This window comes from Nycticebus coucang, chromosome 8 (genome assembly GCF_027406575.1).
Source record: "Nycticebus coucang isolate mNycCou1 chromosome 8, mNycCou1.pri, whole genome shotgun sequence".
Lineage (NCBI taxonomy): Eukaryota > Metazoa > Chordata > Mammalia > Primates > Lorisidae > Nycticebus > Nycticebus coucang.
In genome coordinates, this window is record NC_069787.1 from 35,139,363 (window position 1) to 35,156,080 (window position 16,718).

Here is a 16,718-nt window from a genome sequence, read left to right on the forward strand (position 1 = left end):
TGTCAACAGAAGAATAAAGTGAGACGCGGAAACAGGAAAGAAACCCAAACCTTGTAGTCACAGAGAGGGATGGAGGGACACCCCAGAGCCACACTCTCCCTTAGATTCCCTCAATTACCCGTATAGCTAGCAGAGGAAGAAGAGGTAAGTGAGAAGTGAGAATGGAATTTGGGATCTGAATTACTGAGCTAATTACTTCATTTCCTCTAATTCACTCTGAATACGTGTTTTCTAAAATACTAAAAAATAACAACTTTTACCATTTTTAACAGCATGTGTCAAAAGTTACTAATTTTTTATTTAAACTGAACGGCGGGTACTCAGTAAACCCTAAGGCATGTCCCGCATCCCAACTCCGCCCCAACCATGCTTTCCTTAGACCCTGGGGCTTGAGTCTACACAAGTCCCGTGTGGAATTGTCCAGCAAGACTCATAAGGGGGTTGCACCAGAGAGCAGGAACTGTGTGTTCAGATTCCAGGACATCCATCCTCATCCGTCAGGCACCAGAAGGGGCTCAGAGTAAACTGATAGCACTTGGTGGCCAAATAAATGTGGGAGGAAAATGGGATGAAGCTGAGGACGACGAAACTGATTTTCCAAGGTTGGGTGGCTGAGCGCATGGCGGGGGTGTTACCGACTGGGACTGCAGGTCTGCGGTTCACCCTGGCCAACATCAATCATGGCACTGGGCAGGGAAGCCCTACGGGGTTACTGGACCACGTGGGACTGTTTGCTCTGCTTTTTAATTTTCTTTCTTTTTCCTTAGCTGACAAGCTGTCAGCTGTCACTTCTTGTTACTGTCAGTGTGCCTGCTTCTAAGCACTGTCCTTCTTTACTTTCTAATTTACTGCTTCTGGAAAGTCTAAGAGGCAAGCTTGCTAGAAATGGATGTAAAGCAAGAGTCTGGGCTAAGTTAGGGCCCAAGGACCAGTGTGTGTTAGAAGGTACAGAGGTTTGTGATTGCTATTTTACCTGCTCGTTTTCAATGGATTAGGTCTTCAGAGATGGGGCACTCACCTAGGGAGGTATTAGTTTCTATTTATATAGCAACTTTGAGAAGAAAATAGTTCCTCAAATCATCTAGTGAGTCTAAATTTTTAAGGCAAGATTTAAAATGTCTTGGCTGCTGCATAATAAATAATAGTAAGCCTTGATTAGACACTTAATATTTGTCAGTCCCTGTTCTAGGCACTTGTCATGTAATATCCCTTGTGACTACCACAGGAACCCTGTGAACGGGGCAGTTCATAATGATCTATTTTATACATAGGAATGATCTATTTTACACATAGGAATGATCTATTTTACAGATAGCATAGAGATGCTATTTCCAAGGCTACACTATGCAGCAAAGCCAGGATTCAAAAGCCAACAGTCTGGCTGGGCATGGGGGCTTGTAATCCCAGCACTTTGGGAAGGCAAGGCAGGAGGCTCACTTGAGGCCAGGAGATCAAGACCAGCCTGGCTGACGTAGGGAGACGCCCATCTCCGGAAAACAATTACAAAATTATCTGGTGGTGTGTACCTGCAGTACTAGCAATTCAGGAAGAGGCAGGAGGATTGCCTGAGCCCAAAGGTGTGCTCCAAGCTGGGCAACAGAGTGAGACCCTGTCTCAGACAAAAATTAAAAAAGAGGAGTCTGACTCTAGAGTCTGTGTTCCTAACACTTTGCTATATCTGTTCCACAAAGCAGGTCTATGCCTGCAGGGCAGCTAAGGTGAGGATTCTGTAGTTTCCTGAGTTAAAGAATTGCATGGGGCTTAGGACCAACTTGCAAATTGTTTCTGTGAGTCTTTAGGCCATCATAAAGATTGTCATTGGTTAGTAAACCCACCCAGGACCAACTCTCCCCAATCCCACCCTCCTCTAAATTCACAACATGTGGGTAGACTTGCAGATCCCTGACTTGATTACTAGTGAAGAAAAACAATGCGAGGATGAAGGACGTTCAAAAGTTGGGGAGCTAGGTAACTGCTGACTCAGTACAGAATAGACCTAAGCTAATTCACTGAGACACAGCAATTTGTGTTGTCCTTGCCATATTTCTTCCTTTCCTGGCCCAAGAAGACTGTCATTTCATATTTCCATTGTATTATGGGCTGAATAGTCTCTCCTTTGCCTGCAAATTTATCTGTTAAATCCCCAGCATCTCAGAATGTGACTCTATCTGGAGGTTTATTTAAAGGGGTAATTAAGGAAAAATGAGGTTGTCCGGGTGGGTACCTCAGAAGAAGTCGGCCCTGCTGACACCTTGATCTGAGACTTCCGGCTTCCAGAACTGTGCGGAAATGTATTTTTGCTGTCTAAGCCTCTTAGTCTCTGGTGCTTTGTTATGGCAGCCCAAGAGTGCTAATGCACATTGACCAAAGAGATTTGTATTCAGGGCCTTAAGAAGAACCCACTGAAAATAGCCTTCCTCCCCAAGCTTTAAGTTCATTGAGAGGATTAACTCGGGGAAGGGAAGAGAGCTGAGTTTCTTAGGGGAGGGACAAAGGCAGAAGAGAAACAGGCAGAGGAGTGGAGAAGATTCTCCAAGACCAGGGTGCTCAGGGCTCAAGGAGCAGCAGGCTTTTCACCTGCTTCCTCTCAGCACTCTGGGAGACAGAGCACTGTGCCAAGGACATGGAGGGCCAGCCCTAGACATGGAGGCTCCAGCCTGTCAGCCGCAGCTCGTGGCCCAATTATGACTGAAATGAATTCCTGCCAGATCACTGAACTAGAAGTTCAGAAGAAAGTGTTACGTTATAATTTGACAATCGCTATTAATTCATAAGACAATCACACAACTTTTGTCCCCAAGCTTATTGAGTCCAATTTGAGTAAGATTACACCCTCTATAAAAGCATCGATCACCTAATCATGAAAAGGCCCCAAGCGGAGCACTGAGGGTAATGACCATAGCTGCTCTTTCCTACCTCAGCATCACTCCTTCTCCTGGTGACACGCCCTGCTACCTTGTGGAGGAATGACTTTGCCCCCCAGGGTGTGTGGTCCTAAAAGACTATTGGTGTGGTGGGAGCTTGCCTCGTCTGTCCTCCCTAGCTCTAGGTACCACTGATCTACTTTCTGTTTCTATAGATTTGCATACTTTGGACATATCATATAAATGGAATCATATAATATGTGGGCTTCTGTGACTGGTTTCTTTTACTCATCATTTTCATTTTGAGATTCCTCTGTCTTGCTATGTGAATTACATCTTTTTATTGCTCAGTAATATTTGATCTTATGGATATAGTACAATTTGTTATCCATTCCTCTATTGATAGACATTTGAGTCATTTCCAGTTTGGGCTTATGAAAAATGAAGCTTCTAATGACAGTTAGGTTTTTGAATGGACACACATTTCCTGTCATCTTGGGTGAATAAGTAGGAGTAGAATTGCTGGATCTGATGGTAGGTGTAGATTTCACTTTTGAGAATGTACCCAACTCTTTGTTGAAGGGTTGTGACATTTTGCATTCCTGCCAGCAGTGTCTCCGAGTTCCAGTCCCTCTACGGCCTTGCCACCACTTGGCGTGGGTAGTCTTTTTCATTTTAGCAATTCTATTAGGAATCTTTTGAGGCTTTAATCTCCATTTCCCCAATACCTAATGCTGTTGAACATTCTTCATCTGCTTTTTTGCCATCTTCATTGGTGAAGTATATCTGTTCACATCTTTTGCCCATTGTGTTTTTTTTTGAGACAGAGTCTCAAGCTGTTGCCCTGGGTAGAGTGCTATGGCGTCATCATACCTCACAGCAACCTCCAACTCTTGGGCTCAAGTGATCTTCTTGCCTCGTTTTTTTCTATTTTTACTAGAGATGGGGTCTTGCTTTTTGCTCAGGCTGGTCTCAAACTCGTGAGCTCAAGCAATCCACTGGCCTCAGCCTCCCAGAGTGCTAGGATTACAGGTGTGAGCTACCATGCCCAGCCTGCCCATTTTTTGTTTTAGTAATAATTTTAACTATCTTTCTTTACCAATGATTACTAAAGTCACATGAACTTGAAAAGCATTTAGGCTTGTTTATTTAATTTATGAGTATATATATATGCATAGTATTATTATATATATTAGTATATATATAGTACTATATATATATAGTATTTTTTTGAGTATTGTTTTTTGAGACACAATCTTGCTCTGTTGCCCAGGGCTAGAGTGCTGTGGCATCAACCTAGCTCACAGTAGCCTCTAATTCCTGGGTTCAAGTAATCCTCCTGCTTCAGCCTCCCAAGTAGCTAGGACTATATGTCCTTGCCACAATGCCCAGCTAAATTTTTTTTCTATTTTTAGTAGAGACAAGATCTTGCTCTTACTTAGGCTGTTCCCACTCTCGTGAGCTCAAGTGATGCTCCCACCTTGGCCTATCAGAATGTTAGGATTACAGGGGTGAGCCACCATACCTGGCCACATACCCAGTATTTTTAAGCTAATTTGGTACCATGTGTAGACAATATATAAAAATGTGTAGACTTATATGTGGACACAACATATACAAATACACACAAAGGCTTTGTAGTTTTGATTTTACAATTTTAGTGATAAGACAAATAAAACTCACTATGAATAGTTAAATTCAAACTGTGCCTTTGTGAATGAAAAAGGTTAAAAGTTTTTAATCTGTCTCACTTGGCCTGAGCCCTCACTTTTAGCCCATTTTTTATTGGCCTTTTTGCTTTCTTTATATAATTCCTTATATAATCTAGATACCCGTTTTTTTTTTTTTTTATCAGATATATACTTTCCACAGAGTTTCTCCCAATCTGGTACTTACCTTTTAATCCTTTTATCCATGTTTTGTAAAGATCAGAGAATTAATTTTTTTCTTTTTTTTTGAGACAGAGTCTCCCTATGTTGCCCTCAGTAGAGTGCTGTAGTGTCACAGCTCACAGCAACTTCAAACTCTTGGGCTTAAGCGATTCTCTTGCCTCAGACTCCCAAGTAGCTGGGACTACAGACACCCGCCACAACGCCAGCTATTTTTTTTTGTTGTTGTTGTAGTTGTTTTTTAGCTGGCCTGGGCTGGGTTTCAACCCATAACCAAAACAACTGTGCTATGGGTGCCGAGCCAGAGAGTTAATATTTTAATGAAATCCAATGTATAAATGTGTTCTTTTATAGATTGCTGTATCTAATAAATCTTTGCCTAACCTAAGGTCACAAAGATTTTTCTATGTTTCGTCTAGAATTTTTATACCTTTGAGTTTCAATACAAGACAGGGATCCATGTTTACTTTTTTGTGCATGAGAGCTGATTCCTCCATAATTTGTTGAAAAGTGACTCTTCGTTCTTGGATTGCCTTTGTGCCTTTGTCCAAAATTCTGCATGTGTGAGTTTGTTTCTAGACTCTCTAGTCTGTCCCATTGAGCACTTTGTCTTTTTTTTTTTTTTTTTGCAGTTTCTGGCCAGGGCTGGGCTTGAACCCACCACCTTCAGCATATGGGGCTGGCGCCCTACTCCTCTGAGCCACAGGTGCCTCCTATATATATATATATATTTTTTTTTTTTTTTTTGCATTTTTTGGCTGGGGCCAGGTTTTGAACCTGCCACCTCTGGTATGTGGGACTGGTGCCCTACTCCTTTGAGATACAGGTGCTGCCCGAGCACTTTGTCTTAATGCCAACACTATGCCGCTTTGATTATTGTAATTTTATGATATTTCATGTTTGAAAGTGTGTGTATGGGGGTGTGTGAGTGCAGCAAGTTGCAGACGTTGTGACATTTCATCCCTAAATTTTTTTTTTTTTTTTGTAGAGGCAGAGTCTCACTTTATGGCCCTCAGTAGAGTGCCATAGCCTCACACAGCTCACAGCAACCTCCAACTCTTGGGCCTAAGCGATTCTCTTGCCTCAGCCTCCCAAGCAGCTGGGACTACAGGCGCCCGCCACAACGCCCAGCCATTTTTTGGTTGCAGTTTGGCCAGGGCCAGGCTTGAACCCGCCACCCTCGGTATATGGGGCCAGCACCCCACCGACTGAGCCACAGGCGCCGCCCCTCATCCCTAAATATTTTAATGTGGAACTTTTAAGAATAAGGGTTTTGTCATTCTTGTCATAGCAAAGAAAATTAGTAATAATCGCCAAATATTATTTAATATACTCAAATATCTCCAATGTCTCTAAAACATCTATGACTTAAAAAAAAATTATGATAGGGGCGGCACCTGTGGCTCAGTCGGTAAGGCGCCGGCCCCATATGCCAAGGGTGGCGGGTTCAAACCCGGCCCTGGCTGAACTGCAACCAGAAAAAAAAAAAATTATGATAGATCTTTTATTAATACCTCTAGCTTATCTTTGATGGTTAGAAACCTTAAACTTTTTTCCTTGAGTTAATTTTCATAATTTATAATATTGCTAGGAATTCATCCTTCTAAGTTTTGAAAAGTGTTGCCATAGAGTTGCTTGTCATAGTCTCTTAAATTATTTTGATCACACTTATATCTGTGTTTATTTCTCCTTTCATCTTTCTAATCCTGCTTTTTTCATGCTCACTCTTTATCTCTCTTGCTCACTCTTTCCTTAAGCAAGATCTGAAGGGATTTATCTATTTCTCTGGTCTTTGCCAAGAGGCAGTGTTTGGATTTATTTTTCCTCTCTGTAGATATACTCATGCTATTTTATTACTTTTGGGTTTTATTTTTATTTCATCTCTCTTCCTAATTTCTTTGGGTTTATTTTTATTTTTTTGGTTGTTTTTAGAAAATTATAAACAAGGGTCTATAGTACCTTGGCTAGTCCTTCTTTGGGAGTGAAGGCATTCAAGACTAGAAACTCTACTCACTACATCTTATGGGGTTTGTATGAAGTGTACTTCTTTTCATTGTTTTCTAGACATACGGTATTTAAAAATTTTTCTTCTTTATTGGTGTGTGTCACACTTTATGGGGGCAAGACATGATTGCAAGAGGGACTTTACCTAACAATTGCAATCAGTGTAACCTGGCTTATTGTACCCTCAATGAATCCCCAACAATAAAAAAAAAATTTTTTTTTTCTTCTTTAATAGAGTCAACAGCTGCTTCTTAGTTTCCAAATGGGTAAGATTTGGGGTCATTTAAAAATTAATTATGTCTTATTTTATTGATTTGTTTGTTAAAATATTATGGATTCTAAAATTCCAATGTGTTTGGATTTTCAAGGTTTTAATTGTGGACTTACATAATTTTTTTATGATTTTTTTTAAGAGACAGGATCTCACTATGTTGTCCAGGCTGGCCTCAAACTCCTGGCTCAAGCAACCTTCCTGCCTAAGCCACATGCCCTGGCTTAGGATCATGTTTTATAGATATTCCTAGACCTTCGAAAATATTGTATATTTTCCCTACTCAATGATTGTACAGCTCTACAAGTACAAGTTACATCAAGTTCATTTGCTGTGTTTTGAAACCCCCTATGTTATTTTTCTCTGTGTGTAGTTATGCTGAGGAAATACCTAGAAGCCTCTGATTATAATTTTAGTAGTAACTTTGTTAACTTCTCCTTGGATTTGTAATAGCTTTGCTTTACACATGTAGCTTCTACAGTTTGGGGCATACGTGCTGGGTCTGCTATATTGTGTTAATAAAGGTTAGCTTTGTGTTTTTAAAATGGCCTGTCCAGAGCTTTTGGACTCTCCTTTACATCTTCTTCCATCTCCAGGTCTTTCTGCTGGTGTATCTGTGGTTGTTTTTGAGTCTTAATCATTGCCTTCAAAAGTGGTATTTGGGCATTATAGTTTCTGACTATGTTTATCTTCACTTATCTTTTTTTTTGTTTTTTTTTTTTTGCCTGATAGATGGAAGATAACCTGGCTGGGTATAGGATTTCTGGGTGGCTGTCCTTCTCTCTTAGGTGTGACTTCACCATGTGTTAGCTGTCAGCATTGCAGGTGAGAAGTCTGATTAGTTTTTCACACACCTATATGTATATGTTAGAGGTTGGGGTTAGGAGAACAATATTGACTAGGGCTGTCACCATGCACAATTCCAGGAGGGACTATCCATGTCAACTTTTATCACAGAAGACTGCAGGTCAAACCCTTCCCACCACCTGCCGCTTTCCTGTCTTTGTGGTAAGACATCCCAAGCCTGGTCTCCAGGTACATGCCCAGCCTATAGGAAAGAAAGCATTCAACAGTTTCCTCCATCTGGGCGTCCAGAGAATTGTTGGCGTTAACTGAACCCCACAGCCCATCAGCCTCAGTGGGAGCACTTCATGCGATGCAGAGACAGAGGTTGAGTATGGAGACAAAGGGAGTTTCTTTTTGGTGGCCTTGTCCCCAGCATGCCCCCTCATCCCTCTCTTTGTGTTCTTTGAGCACGGCCTGCTTTTGGTCTTTTCTCTAGAGATGCAAACTCTTCAAACAGACCCCTAATGACAACAAATCTGTTGTACAGTAACTGTAGCATCATTTTTAACAGATTAGGTGCTAAATTATTTCTCCCTAAAATAAAGCTGAATGTGTGGAAATCAGTGTTCTCTATTAAAAAAAAAAAAAAAAAAGGAGAATGCTAAAAATTTCCAACAAAAATTTGGCTTGACATGGTCTAGGAAATCTACCAGCCAGCTTGCTTTTGAAAAGGGGAAGATAAGACTTCCTGCGACAGTGAGAGCATTTACGACCTCCCTCGAGACAACAGAGTTCCATCTCCCTTGATGATCTCAAGGCAGATGGTCCCTTCCACAAGAGACCATCTGATTAGAAAGCAGAGTCCATGAAATAAACTTGTCTTGCTATTTCTGTATGCTTTTAGAAGGCCTGTGCTCACTGAGGAGAAAGAAAAGAATGTTCCTATAAACTTGTGACAGAAAAGCAATAAAGGGCGGCGCCTGTGGCTCAAGGAGTAGGGCGCCGGTCCCATATGCCAGAGGTGGCGGGTTCAAACCCAGCCCTGGCCAAAAATCACAAAAAAAAAAAAAAGAAAGAAAGAAAGAAAAGCAATAAAAGCCAGTAGAGACATTCTGAAATCGTTATTCTAATATTTCACTGATCAGAAGAAATAAGCAGGAAACCTTGCAAAATTAATGTGGAGGACTATTTTTTTTTCTGCCTCATACAAAGCTGAAAAAAAGAGGGGGTAGGGTAACAGGATTCAGAGGAAAAGGAGCAATTGGTATAGTTGGGTTCAAATGAAATATACCTCTTTGAATTTTTTAAATTGTAAAATACATAAAACAAAATTTGGCATTTTAAACCATTTTAAAATGCACAGATTCCTGGCATTAATTGCATTCACCATGTTGTGCAACCCTTACTATTATTTCCAAAAACATTCCTGTCACTCCTATCAATCTGGGCTTATTAAGCACTAACTCCTCGGCTTCCCTTTCCCCAGCCCCTGGCAACCTCTTGTCTGCTCTGTCTTTATGATTTGCCAACTGAATGAAGAATTTTTATAGAACAAGGAATAAAACTAAGTCAGAGCTCAGGTGTAAAGACTACCTCTTATGTGGTGCAGTGCTGAATTCTGTAGATAAGCGAAGCCAGGCAGCGTTTCAGAGCAAGAAACTCAACCCCACCAGAGCGCTGCTTTCAGAAGCTTCATCTGGCAGTAGTTTGTGGGATGGATTGGGGTCTGGAGACCAGTTGAGAGGCTGTTCTAAAGGCCCAGGCTGGGAGAAAGGAACACTTGGAGATGCTATTGAAATGGAAAAGAAGATTTAGGAGACATTTTAGGGGATATAGGAGGAAGCCACCCCACGACCTGGCAATATTACCTTGGGGATAAGAGGTGGAAGGACCACAGATGTTTTGAGGGTGGGTAACTTGGGTGATTAATTTTTACACTACGCATTTTAAATTAAGTTTCCATATTAAAAAAAAAAGTTATTTAAGTTATTGACAAAGAATTTCCAAAGAAGTTCGTAATTGGGTGTGATGTACTTTTGAGAAAAAAAAAAACCTGAATCAAACAACAAAAGAATTTTATCTTCTCTTAAGGTTCATGTGACACAGGGTAGCATTTTATAAAAGGAGAGGAGGTAGGAAAGACTGGGAAATCAATCAATCTAGAATGACTGAAAGTAGGAATTCAGGGGAGGGAGAAGGAATTGATTCTATATGAAAGTTCATTAAGCATGGGCGTGTTGTGTGTGTGTGTGTTTTGAGACAGAGTCTCATTATGTCGCTCTCAGTAGAGTGTTGTGGTGTCATAGCTCATAGCAAACTCAAACTCTTGGGCTTAAGTGATTCTCTTGCCTCAACCTCCCAAGTAGCTGGGACCATTTTTTTTTTTTTTTTTGTTATCGTGATTGTTGTTTAGCAGGCCTGGGCTGGGTTCGAACCCACCAGCCCCAGTGCATGTGGCTGATGCCCTAACCACTGAGCTACGGGCACCAAGCCAAGTATTGTGGTTTTAATAATAGGAAGTGTGTCATGGCTAGAAGAGTAGAGTCTGGATCCAGACCCGAGTTCAAATCCTATTCTGCCACCTACTAGCTATGTGACCTTGGTCAAGTTGCTTAACTTCTCTGAACCTCTGTAGTATGACTAATAATCATATCTATGTCACAGAGTTGTTGAACAGATTAAATGACTTGATATGTGTGGCAGGCTTAACCAAGTACTTGGCACGTAGTAACTGCTGTACAGACGTTGGAGTCATTACTATTATTCTTGTTATTATTATTATGTGAATTTAAAATACAAAGCAAAATAAAACAAAATTTCTCTGTAAGTTTGAACAATTTAATTTACTAAGGAAATCAGAAATAAATCACATCTTAGATGCAGCTATGATGCAAATGTCTGTCTTCTGTGGTTTGACTTAAGAACACTTCACCTCGTAGGCCATTGCCAGTTATAGAAGGAACATTTCTTTTTTTCTTTTTTTTTTTTTTGTGGTTTTTGGCAGGGCTGGGTTTGAACCCGCCACCTCCGGCATATGGGACCAGCGCCCTACTCCTTGAGCCACAGGCGCTGCCCCATTGCCAGTTATTATGGCAATGTTTAAAATACTTAATTGGTATTTTGTACGTTTAAAATTATGTTTAAAATACTTAATTGGTATTGTGTATCCTCTTTACTACAAGAATCATTGACTTAGACTTTTTCTAACAACGCTTCAGATTTGTCTTGAGGGGTCCACGTCTTGGCTGTTTTTGCCCAGGGCATGTGACACCAAGTTGAGCACATAGCAGGGATGAATCAAATGAAGGAAGGAACGGGTTGTATTATTTTCCCAGCGATCATAAACGTCAGAGTCTAAAATGAGGATCTTTAAAGATTTTTTGCTTCCTTTGTAAGTAAAAATTGGGGCAGAGTTTTAAATGAATGGTTTTATCCTATCATTTTTCTTCTGTAGGTTTAGAAAACGCCCACATTCGCCCTGCCCGGTATCCAGTGCCTGGGTCGCACAGATCCTTGGCTTGGCTGGGGCTGGTGTCACCGCGGCTCCATCCTGCGGACTCGGGGACACTGCTGCCCTCTGCTGCTCATCGCACGAAGCACTGCATGTACTTGGCTCCCTTCTCCTGGGCTTGGTAGTCCAAAGGGGCTGTGAATACGCAAAAATCACGCGCCTGTGGCTCAGTCGGTAAGGCGCCGGCCCCATATACCGAGGGTGACGGGTTCAAACCCAGCCCCGGCCAAACTGCAACCAAAAAATAGCCGGGCGTTGTGGCGGGCGCCTGTAGTCCCAGCTGCTCGGGAGGCTGAGGCAGGAGAATCGCCTAAGACCAGGAGTTGGAGGTTGCTGTGAGCTGTGTGACGCCACAGCATTCTACCAAGGGCCATAAAGTGAGACTCTGTCTCTACAAAAAAAAAAAAAAAAAATCACAGTGAGAGAATAGAAGCATCCCACAAAAGGATGGATGATAAACCTCTGTAACCCTAAACCCTCGAGCCCGCCCACTCACCAGACCCTGCTCAAGAAGAAACAAATTCAAAATAAGAACGATGTTGGCTGGTATAGAAAGTAATACAACGTCCAGCGCGGTTCTGATTTGTCCCTCCATTGGGCTGGAGTTCGGGTTTACACGTCCACTAGCTAATTCTTCCCCAAGTTCACTTTCTCTTGCCTCTGCTTTGCAGAACCTGCTAGTGGTTGAGACAGTTCCATTTCCAGTCCAGGGTTGTTTCTTCAAGTTGATCTTAAGAAAAATTGCAATTTGCTTGCTACATTTTCTAGCCGACTGGCAGCACCATCTTACTACATGGCTACCTCTTAGTTGCTGGCTTACAAAAATCAGACTTACTCTTTTTTTTTAGGTATTCCATGTCCTAGTGGTTATCTTTGAACTTAGATATTATAGTGTCTCCTCTCTCAGCCCCCTTTAAAATCTTTGTTGTTAAACAATAACCCTTGATTTCTAGAACTCACCCCATTGCTGCACATATTTTCTTTACTCTTTTTTTTAACAAAGGCATAATAAATATTTCCTCTTGTGTTATGTAAATGAATTTATTCAATCATTTTCCTATATTTGGGTATTTAGATTGCTTCCAACATTTTACAATTGCAATTAACACTGAAACAAGTAACCTCCTGTTTGTGTTATTTTTGTATGATTGCAGGTGTATCTTCATGGGAAGTTCCCAGAAGTAGAGGTGCTGGGGGCAAAGGGTGAATGCATGCATAGGGCCAGCAGAGGGTCTGTGGCTGGGCCCAGAAGTATGACAGGTAAAAAAAAAAGATTGATATTTAGAATTTAGGCAACTTACCAGAAATGGGAATACCGCCACTTCTCAATGGCTGCACAGCTTCAGTTGCAAGTTCCTGATTTTTCACATAATGTTTTCAGGATCGGTATCCACACAGATGACCGTGCCCTTATTATGAAACTGTGAAGAGGAAAATGACCCATAAGACCACTCATAGCCATTTATTTTGTATATGAAAAGAGGTGATTTTGAACATAACTAAGAATATTGACACCAAGTAACTTCCTCTAAAGATGACCCTAACCCCTGTCTATCGTTTTATGTCTTACCTCAAATGTCACCTCAGCATATAGCCCCTCCTTACCCTCTCTGTCCCATAATAGTGTTTATGTCTTCACTAATCTTGTCACTATGCAAGTAATTTGGTGGTGTATAGTTTCTTGGTCTCTTCCCACCTTCTCCCCACCAGAACGTAAACTCTGTGCGTTTAGCATCTACTGCTCTGTCCTGCACCTCCCAGCCCTGAGATCAATGCCTGGCACGCAGTAAGATCTCTGCACTGACAGTGGGGCTGTATGAAAGTTGTGTTATCCCACAGGACACATCTGACTCTCCCTGCCGTGTCCAGGTGGCTTCTCATCATGGAAGAAGAAAACTGGTATTCTTTACATCAATGACCCAAGCTTGTTGACCTCCAAGAATAACAGCACTTCCCAAACCCCCTTTTCCCTCCAGAATGTTCCCTTGGAAAGGTATAATTCAGTGAAAAAGAAATGAGCATGCTACCTCAACTGGTCATTATGCTACAATAACACTGAAATTTCTGTGCGTTCTAAGCAGGTGCTCTATGTCAAGTCCCCATCTTATGCGGTATAATCAATAACTGCCTGACAGGAAGGATGCTGGCAGGAGCAGCAGGAACTTTGCCTGCACAAAGCACCTTGGAGATATGTATGTGTGTGTGTGTGTGTATTCATATCTGCAAAGAAGCAGTAATCAGGGCCTCTCCCATAAAGTCTTTGAAATTCAATGAAAAAGCTGAAAGTGCATATAATTAGAAGTGAGCATCACCACACAAAGCAGATAAAGTTAATTATACACTTGGAGGGACATTTCTTTATGTAGTGGGTATGGGAGTCAAATCAACAGCCCTCGGAGCCAGAACAGGGAGCTGAGTGTGCTCTGCTCAGAATGAAGGAATCCAGTGCTCTAAAACAAAGCATCCTTTCCAGAGCCAAATAATCTAACATAAAAGGAAAGTACAAAAGCTGAAAAGGAGGAGGAGGAGGGCCCTGCTTGATAGGTTCTAAATGAAAAGGGCTCCTAACAGTGATAAAAAAGAAAGCATGATTTTAAAATAAGTTCTAGAACCAGAGCAAATAAAAAAAGATAAATGTGTACTTAATTTGCCATATTCTGTTCCCATTAAACATTTTAATCCTGCCATAGGCCAAGATTCTACCAAAATATACATATTTATCTTCCCTCTGTGAGACCACAAAAGCCCCAGAATTAAAGCTTCCAGAAGGATCTTCGGAAAACTAGTTAATCCAGTGAAATTGAGTTAATGACCACAAAGAGATTGATGGAATGGGTGATTTACTGTTCAATAATGAACTGTCAATACAGGGCAGAGAAGCTGCTTTGATCAACCAGGTAACCAAATCATAGCAACAGTTCAGGGCTCCATTGATTTCTCAGCAATTAATGGTAATGATGCTAAAAGGAAAAGAGAGAGATCTGACCGGAAATTGGTCTCTGTGTGGAGCAGCAAGGCTGACAGCAGGCTTTGTGTCTGGCCTTGGAGGTCATTTGCACTTGGAATAGCCATGAGTCACAGAACCCCCTGTAATTTAGACCCACTGGCAATTGAAACCTTAATTTGATTAAGACTCTATACTAGAAGAATTGGAATCCAAAATATACCAGTCACATATAATTTAAACTACATTGACTAAATACGGATTTTCCTTTAAACATGAGGTTTTCATCATATATAAATTCTTGTCACATAAAAGATATATTTAACTATTTAAACATTTCACGTGGAAAAATCCGTAAGAACAAACATGTAGAAACATGAACAAGGAGGGAAACTGCAACACTTGACAATCAGTGTCTTTAAAATCTGAAGAAGGCTTACGCATCAATGAGGAAAGATTCCTTAGAGAACGGACCAAGCCAAATGGGAATTCCATAAAAGAGGAAATATGTCTGGTTAGTTCCAATGTTAAAATAAACAAACAACCTCACTGATAATAAAAGAAGTGCAAAGGCAAAGCAACACTGAAACTGTTAGCAAAACGTAAAATAGTGGAGAGAGGCATATTGGAAGACAGGTCTGATGGGGTTCAAGATATGCAACCCCCAAGTATGGCACCTTGTCATTTGATGAAAACTAGAAGCAGGAAGGTCTCTTTCATCTTGCCCTTCTCCACCAAAGGTCATAAAAGCATCTTCTAAAGTAAATCATAAGAGCATCATTCCAGAGATGCCCTCTCTATACCCAAAGAAAAGACATGTCCTTGTATCTGAAGATGTAGTAACACAGGATTTGCTAAGTTCCCCCAGGTTATTACCATTAGATCACACCCCTTTTGTCTAACCATGCTTCTACACAACTGTCCATGCTTCACCAAATTTAGCTTAAAAATACACAGGTTTAGGTTAGGTTAGGTTTAAGTGTAATTCCCGGCACTTTGGGAGCCTGAGGCAGGAGGACTGCTTGAGGCCAGGAGTTTGAGAATGGCCTGGCCAGCATAACAAGACCCTGCTGGGTGTAGCAGTAGGAGGCACCTGCAGTTCCAGCTACTCTGGAGGCTGAGATGGGAGGATTACTTAAGCCCAGGAGTTGAGGTTGCTGTGAGCTATGATGAAGCAACTGCACTCCAGTCTGGGTGACAGAGGGGTATCCTGTCTAAAACAACAACAACAACAACAACAAAAAACACACACACACATAACTTTCCCCATTTCTTTAGGTCTTCATTTACGAAGGCTCTCATGTCATGCAAAACTTACATTCAAATGTGTATGCTTTTTTCCTGTTTATCTTTTATTATAGGTATCTCAGCCATCAACCTTCCTCAGTGAGTGAGGAAAAGATTACTTCTTTTCCCACAGGCCCTATGTTCAGTATTGGTAGGGATATAAATTGATACATAGTCTATCATTTATGGAAAAATAATTCATATAATCCTTACAGAATATATCAAAAGGTAAACTGTTCATACTCTCTTATTCAATAACTGTACCTTAGGGATTTAGATGAAGAAATAGTTACACAAGGGTGAAAATATATATGCACCCAGATAACTGACACCACATATTGAAAGAGAAAAACTAAAAACGATCCAAATTAAAATATCAGTTAAGGACTCATGGGGGAAAGTTGGTACATAAATAGAATGGAATCCTATCTGGTTGATCTATATTTATTGGCATGACAAGATATCTACAACACATGGTGGAAAGGACACAACACAATTGAAAAAGTGCAAGCGTAGAATGGTCCTATTAATACACCTGGGTGAGTTTTAACAAAGGTGTGCTTCTCTACAATGCATTTCAAACACAGGGGCTTTGTACTCTTCACTGCTGATACCATGGTGCGTAAAACAGTGCCTGGAACTTTGTAATCATGCCATCATGTTTGTTGAATGAATAAATGAAAGTTGTTTAGAAAGTTTTGCACCAAAATTTTAACAGTGGTGGAGAGCTAGTTGTTTTTTCATTGACATTTAAATTCTATCATTTGAATTGTCTTCAAGATGCTTATTTACTTGTGACAAAAACAAATACTCTTTCCAAAATATGTGGTAATGCCTACTGCTTGTGAGACTGTAGCAGTTTTCAGCAGTTTCAGTGGCTGTATAAGGTGGTTCAACTCTTTTAGAAAACGATTTGACATTAAATATACCCAAATCGCAAAACTCTTCCTTATACGGAATTTTATGCAACCATGACCAATTGTGAAGACTCTGTAGCAACATGAACAAAAGAAGGCTGAAAATGCAGGCATGTAAAGATTTAATTTATGCAGAAGCAAAAAGATGATGCTGTTGTATCAAAATTGTGGAATTCTGGGTGCAGCAATACTTAGAATTGCTGAAAGAACGTGGACTTTGGGGCTGTAGACTGGAGTTTTTATTT